At 44.3% G+C, this 8003-nt stretch overlaps 1 pseudogene; it reads right to left on the bottom strand.

Moving 5' to 3' along the window:
* Positions 1–1822: 1822 nt before the first annotated feature.
* Positions 1823–7261, bottom strand: LOC140210679 (arf-GAP with GTPase, ANK repeat and PH domain-containing protein 1-like; annotated as a pseudogene).
* Positions 7262–8003: the final 742 nt, after the last annotated feature.

Genomic DNA, 8003 nt, shown 5'->3' with positions numbered 1-8003 from the left:
ATTGTCAAATCTGTTGATGAAAAGACTCGTTTAGCTCTCCTCACACTCATTGAGTGTGAACATCCAGTCAACAGGAAGGAAATCCCCACTCCAAAAGCAGCAACTCACCACCCTGACCTCAAGTCCTTAGCCAGCAAAATACTGTAACTCAACCCAAAGGCTGAGATGCTGCTCTTGCTAGATAGAGACATCATACAGGTACACAAGGTCCTCGAACAACGTAATGGGCCTCCAAATGCTCCATTTGGACAGAGGTCAGCACTGGGACTTGTCACAGCAGGAGATGTCTGCCTAGGGAATGCACACAAACCTTCACCTGTGAACATCTTCGGAACTAGCATTCTAGAAAATGGACACCACACTCCTGCCTTAGCAGCATTCATGTCAAGGAGAGCTTTACCCAGTCTTGCCAAGCTGCTGTCTTCCCCGCCTTGACATCGCAATAGAAGTTTGACAAGCAACACAGCAAGCATGGGTGAATCTGCCTTTGTCCATACAAAGGATGGCTACAAACCAGCTCCTTCAAAGCAGGACCTTACTTTCCTGAAGGCAATGGATTACGAGTTCCATCCCAACAGCTCATGTGTTCGTCCATCGTCGACATTGATGAAGACCTCGACACCATTGATGGTGTCAAGACTAGCGCGTGATTTGGATTTAAGTGAGGGAGAGTTGTGCAGCGTCAGCCTCACTTCCTCTTCCCAATTCTCATCTGGATCCAGTGGCAAGACAGAGTTGAGATGGCTGGAGACGGGACTAGGCGCAGTGGATGACTAGGACGTCTTCTGTGTCTTGTCCTGCTCTACACGTTCCACAATGCTTGCAGAGACCGCCTTCTTGACCGTTGGACCTTCCAATGGTCTCGTCCGCTCAATCCACCGGAGTCTGTCTTCGCATTCTGGGATAGACAACTCCCTATCTCACCAAGGGTTTGAGACCCGTTGGCTACCCTCACCTGGTTTAGTCAGCTTGTCGAAGCCATTGCCCGGGGTGTGGCTGCTGTCGCATGCAAACAATTACGGGGAGCCACAGGTGAGAGCTGAGTGCCAGGTGGGAACCAAAGGTGGTTTAACTGCCTTGAAAAGGACGTGACATGTTCCCCCACCAGAGGTGCTACACCTCCCTGACACCCCATACACCCAGCTCATACAGCTGTAGCCCCTGACAACACCCCTTGAACAACTGAGTGTAAGCAAGCAGTTGCTTTCCTTTACTTACACGCATGCTCAAAGAAACGACCTGAAACTACTTAAGAAGAAAACAAACAGTATAAATAGAAAAATAGACTGTCGGAAAATGATTGAAATGTGAACTCTGGTTACAAATCTGTAAAAACAAAGACAATATTTTGAGTTTGTTCAGATTTTAGGTTTGTTTTGGACTTTCTGTTGTATATTTGATACAATCTAATTGGCTTATTTCAAAGATTGGGCAGTGATCCCCCTTGAAGCACAGAATTTTACTCCTGTATTTTGAATCCAGTTGATGGTCTTATTACTCTTTAGGACTTGACTGTGTTATTCAATTGATCAAGAGCACCGACTCTAATATTTTAATGTTTTTTTTTGTGAAAGCCATGAATTCAGTTAGTGGCATCTCTTACAGATACCAGGTGGGGAGTGTTGTGTCTTTCCTGATTTGGTTTGTTATTTTATTTCTAGTTACTAGATCTCACTGCTTCCTTGTGGGCTCACAGCTCATTGTTGTGTTGTTAAGCAATTAGCTTTTGCCATCAGGATGGCCACTTTACATCACTGGTACATTTCATTTATTTACAGAAAAAACCATAAAACATTTAAACCAACATATAATTCTCTCTAGGTTACACAACTACAAAGCCATGACCTTTTCTGCTGATGCTGGGCATTGTGCTGCAGCCATCACTGGGCCAGCCATGTTGTAACAGGACATTCATGCATTCCTGGCTGCCTGCCCGCCATTTGCTCCCCTGGCCTTCATGTCAATACCATACCAGACCAGGAGCTGTGTCATCACCACGTGAGCTCACGGGATAGGTGCAGAGCTGTCCGCTTGTCCTTGTCATCACAATATTCCATGTGCAAGCAGCAGTGGGACGTTTTGAAGGTCCTTCTCCATGTCGGCTTGGAGCTGCTGCTTTCTGATGGGAACAGCATGGTATTTCAAGGATACAACAAAGAGCTTCTGTCATGATTTGCTCTGATCTAATTTTCCCTTTCTTCCGTGTAGATTCGGGGGTGGGCTTGCTGCGCCCCCGAGTACTCATCTCCCACACAGTTTGCCATTTCGTTCCCAATTTTGCGCCAGAATTAGCTCCAAAGGCCAGCCGTCGCGGTCCAGGGACTGGACTTGTGAAAGGAGGATCTCAAGCTCGCGGTGAATTCCAGAGCACTCAGTGACATGAGTGCCCCTAAGTTTACACATGCCCTGGTGGGATTTGCAGCACCGCAGACAACACAGAATGAGGTGCCTCTTGCATTTCTTATTCCCTGAAAGGCGACAGCTTCACTCTGGCTGTCCATCTAAGCTTGTTTTTTTTGCTACTTTCGCAGGACTACAGGATGGTCAGGATTTGACTCTCAGTGCCTTGGACCCAGGGATCCCTCTGGTTGAAATCTGCAGCTTCAAAGTACCATGTCGGGCCCATGCTGGAGATGATGGTGAACTCAATGGTCTCCTCTTGCCCTTCGACCAGACCCACCATGCCTTCAGCCTTCTTCATGCTCTTCCCCCGGTTTATCTGGGGCGAGAGAGGCAAGTCCAGCTTGCTGTTTGAGGGATGGCACACGGCCTCCCTTGCACCAGTTCCTTCAACACTTCCTTGCCCACTGGTCCGTTCAGGCTGGTGGAGGCACCACTGGCTAAAACCGCACGCTGTGGGTACTTGGCAGGAGCTTTAACTGTAGTCCCCAGTAGATCAGTCTCTTTTCATGGATGTTCTGCATATAACTGTGCAAACTGAGATGGTGGGGCAATGTTGCAGAGCATCACATACTACTTCCACTCTTTGGTTAGCGTGTTTCCACTTCTCTTCAACAACACTCCCTGCTTCATTGGGATGGTACTGCCTCTTCTGATGTTATCCACCTTCCCGTTCAGACTCCTCCTCTCTGTACCATGTCCCCACCGAGCCTGAAGTTGCTCCAAGCTTTGCAATGAGGACAGCATTCTTGTGCAGCTGACTGTTTCAGAGACCATTGCTGAGTCCTGCCTAAGCCAGACTGGGTAAGGCTGCAACACACATCAAAGTTGCTGGTGAACGCAGCAGGCCAGGCAGCATCTGTAGGAACAGGTGCAGTCGACGTTTCAGGCCGAGACCCTTCGTCAGGATAAGGCTGGCAGATTTCCTTCCTGTGGAAAGGTTGAGGCATCGTTTCAAGTGCTTGTGGACAGAACCAGGAGCCCCGCACACTTGAGAGGTGCCAGCTGCCATTTTCCGGTGACTGATGTTTGACGTAGATGGAAGGGATGAGGAATATTCACCCTTGTTACCGCCATTGCTTGCCTGGCTGCTGTGAATGGCAGTGACTGGGATAGAGCCAGAAAAGTGGCTTGGAGAGACTTGCACAAGTGACAGAAAGGTGCTGTGGCAAGACCCTCTGGACAGCTTCGTTAAACACTTCATTGACGTTGAATCCATACATCACACAGGTCTCATAAAGACAGCACAGATCTGACATGCCCGGGCAACATCAATGACTTGTGGATGGGAGGCACTGATTACATCTGGTGCTCATGGTGCTGCAGTGAGCTTTTCTTTCCAACTGTATCTCCCCATGCTCGTGTGTATGACAATAAGCTCAACTCTAATTGAAGGAGCACTCCATGAAGTGAGCAACACACTCAAAATGCTGGAGGAGCTCAGCAAGACAAGTAGCATATATAGAGAGGAATAGACAGTCCAAGACCTTTCATCATGTCCCGATCAAGGATCTTGACTCCTGGAATGAAACGATGGCTGTTTATTCCCTCCATAGATGCTGCCTGACTTGCTGACATTTTAAAACATAGATCAGTGCAACACAATGAGGCCCTTTAACCTACTTTAAGATCGCTCTAACCTTCCTTCCATTTTTCATTCATCCGTGTGTCTACCTAGGAGTTTCTTAAATGTTCCCAGTATACTGTATCTGCCTGTAGCACCACCCTGGCAGTGCGTTCCACACACCTATGCATAAAAACTTACCTCTGACATCTGTCCTATACTTTCCTCATAACACCTTAAAGTTACCCCTCCATGTGCATGGCTTAAGATTTCCAGCATCTGCAGCATCTATTGTCTTTACTGTACGAAGTGAGATTGCTCAGGGAGGGAACAGGAGGGGCAGTGACTTATTCATCTGATGGAATTGCAGAAAGTACTAATTCAAGATTCAAGGTTCAAAGCTCAAAATTTCGAAGTATGTATAAGTCCCTGAGATTAATTTTCTTTCAGGCATTCATGGTAGAACTAAGAAATACAACAGAATCAATGAAAAACTACACGCAAACACAAACTCCACACAAAGTTGTTTATTGTATATTTTCAGTACACAAGTGTGAAAGAGAATGGAAAGGTTGTTACTCTAGATCAGATGCAGCATTAAAAAAAAAGCACAAAAACACAATAAATATAAAAGAAATGCTATAAAGCACAATGTTTTGAGTGTGGCCATATATGCATAATTTTAGCTTGTATACATAGATTGATTGTATGTACATAAAGAGATACTCGGTGCAGGAGTATTTGTATATAAGGTGACTGACAGGAAATAATAAAGTGACGGTCTCTTCTAAGTAGCAGCAGGGCAGTAGGATAGTGACTGTGTCAGAAGGGAGGTAGAAGAAAGGAAATTATTGGCTGGTTAGATTGACTTAAGTGATTGGGAAGATGTTGAAGTCCATTATTAAGGATGAAGTATCAGAGTACTTGGAAGCACATGATAAAATAGGCCAAAGTCAGCATGGTTTCCTGAAGGGGAAATCTTGTCCGACAAATCTGTTGGAATAACAGGCAGGATAGACAAAGGAGAGTCAGTGGATGTTGTTTACTTAGATGCTCAGAAGGCCTTTGACAAGGTGCTGCACATGGGGCTGCTTAACAAGGTAACAGCCCATGGTATTACAGGAAAGGTACTAACATGATGGAAGATTGGCTGGCTGGCAAGAGGCAAAGGGTGGAAATGAAGGGGGCCTATTCTGGTTGGCTGTCAATAACTAATGGTGTTCCACAGTAGTCTGTGTTGGGACTGATTCTGCTCACATTATATGTCAATGATATGGAGGACGGAATTGATGGCTTTGTTGCAAAGTTTGCAGACAATATGAAGGTAGGTGGAGGGGCAGGTAGTCTTGATGATGCAGAGAGTCTGAGGAAGGATTTAGACAGACTGGGAGACTGGACAAAAAAGAGGCAGATGGAATACAGTGTCGGGAAGTGCATGGGCAGGCACTTTGGTAGAAGAAATAACAGTAGATATTATTTTCAAAATGGGGAGAAAATTAAAAGAATAGAGATGCAAAGGGACTTGGGAGTCCTTGTGTAGGATTTGCTAAAGGTTAATTTGCAGGTTGAGTCTGTGGTGTGGAAGGCAAATGCAATGCTAGCATTCATTTAAAGACAACTAGAATATAAAAGCAAGGATGCAATGCTGAAGCTTTAAAAGGCATTGGTCAGACCACACTTAAAGTATTGTGAGCAGTTTTGGGCCCCTTAAGAAAGGATATGCTGGCACTGGAGACAGTCCAGAGGAGGTTCCAGAGAATGAAAGGCTCAATGTATGAGAAGTGTTTGATGGCTCTGGGCCTGTACTTGACAGAGTTTAAAATAATGAGGGGGATCCTCATTGATACCCATCGAATACTGAAAGGCCTAGATAGAACGGGCATTGAGAGGATGTTTCCTATGGTGGGTGAGTCTAGGACTAGAGGGCACTGCCCCAGAATAGAGGACCGTCCCTTTAGAACAGAGGTGAGGAGGAGTTTCTTTAGCCAGAGGGTAGTGAATCTGTTTTTGAGTCTAGAGGCCCTGGCAAGGATACTGCGCAGCCTCTTCCCTGTCGGGAGTGGGACAAACGGTCCATAATTAGTGTGGGTGAGGTCATTCAGGGTGCAGAGGTGGGAGGTGGAGGTTTGTAGAGGTCGGGGCTACGCAGAGAGGGTTGACCTGAAAGGTCATGCAAGTCGTTGTTGATCCCCTGGAAGTCTTTCTCCAGCTCCATTTAGAAATATCCTGCCACTGTTGTCACTATTGTAATGACAGCCTGTTCTGGGAGCGGTCAAGACAGTTTGGTGCCGAGAGCAATTATGATTTTGATTTCCTTGATTATCCATTGTATCTCGCTGCTGCCTTGGTGACTTCTCCTTTTTGTCTTTACACTATAGAGCTAGGCGTGGGTGAATACAATATCAGCAGCCATGGCAACAGGCAGATAATATCCACATATGCTCTGAATCAGAATCAGGTTTAATATCACTGGAATATGTTGTAACATTTGTTGTTTTGTGGTAGCAGTACAATGCAATACATAATAAAAATCTATAACTTTTCAATAAATAAATAAATATTTCTATTACATAAGAAGTACAAAATAAGAGCAAAAATAGTGAGGTGGTGTACACGGCTTCATTGTCCATTCAGAAATCTAATGGCGGAAGTTTTCCTAAAACATTGAGTGTATCTTCAGACTCCTGTATCACCACCTTGATAGTAGCAATGAGAAAAGAGAATATCTTGGGTGATGGGGGTCCCAACGACGGATGCTACCTTTTTGAGGCATTGCCTTTTGAAGATGTCCTCCAACACATTTCTGATGTTATCCCGATTGCTTTAAGAACTACAACTGTTGATACCAGCATCTGCATTCCTTTGTATCAAAGTCAAAATTGAATTTATTGAGATAGGGAAGAGGAAGAACAAGGCTAGGGAAGGATTTGAAAGCAAACAGTTCTTGAACAATATACACAAAATGCTCAACAAGTCAGTCAGCATCTATGGAGCTTCTTCCCCTCTGCCATCTGATTTGTGAATGGACATTGAACCCATGAATACTACCTCACTACTTTTTTATTTCTAATTTCGCTTTAATTTAATTTAACTATTTTATATATACACACACACTTACTGTAATTCACAGGTTTTTTCCTATTATTATGTATCGCAATGTACAGCTGCTGCAAAGCCAATAAATTAAAAAGACATATGCTGATGATATTAAACCTGATTCTGATTCCAACTTTGAGAATTAGAATCAGGTTAAGTATATCCAGCATATATTTTACCTGTGTTGCGTGCTACATGCATTTTGAATTATACTTTATTAACCTATTTATGATAATATTTGGTTTTATGTGCTATGTGTGATGTATGTTTTGTGGGTACACCGTGGTCCAGAGGAATGAATTTCATTTCGGTGTGTATCTGTACAGTTATATGACGATAAGCTTGAACTTGATATGTTGTGAAATTTGTTGTTTTGTGGCAACAGTACAGTGCAATATTATAAATTACAATAAACGTATATATACATAAATTAAACAAATAGTGCCAAGAGAGAGCAAAAATAGTGAGGGAGTGTTCATGGGCAGGTTCACTGTCTGTTCAGAATTCTGATGGCAGAGAGAAAGAAGTGTTCCGAAAACATTAAGTGTATGTTTTCAGGAATAAACTGTCAACATCTTGGGCCGAGTGAAGAATGGCCAGACTGCTTCAAGCTGATAGGAAGGCAAAAGTAACTCAAATAACCACACATTACAACAGTGGTTTGCAGAAGAGCATTTCTGAATGCACAGCATGTCAAATGTTGAAGTAGATGGGCAACAGAAGACCACAAGCATCGGCTCAGTAGCCACTTTACTGGGAACAGGAGGTACCTGATAAGGTGGCCACTAAGTGCTGGTAACTTTTTGGAAGCTCAAGGAATTGAGGCGTATGGGACAACAGCAATCCGCAGATGACATGAAGATTGGGAAGGTTGTCATAGATGACAAAGGGACATTGATAGGGTGCAGAGCTGGACTGAGAAGTGGCAGATGGAGTTCAACCC

Source organism: Mobula birostris, chromosome 2 (genome assembly GCF_030028105.1).
Source record: "Mobula birostris isolate sMobBir1 chromosome 2, sMobBir1.hap1, whole genome shotgun sequence".
NCBI lineage: Eukaryota > Metazoa > Chordata > Chondrichthyes > Myliobatiformes > Myliobatidae > Mobula > Mobula birostris.
This window is presented reverse-complemented; position numbering and strand designations above follow the sequence as displayed.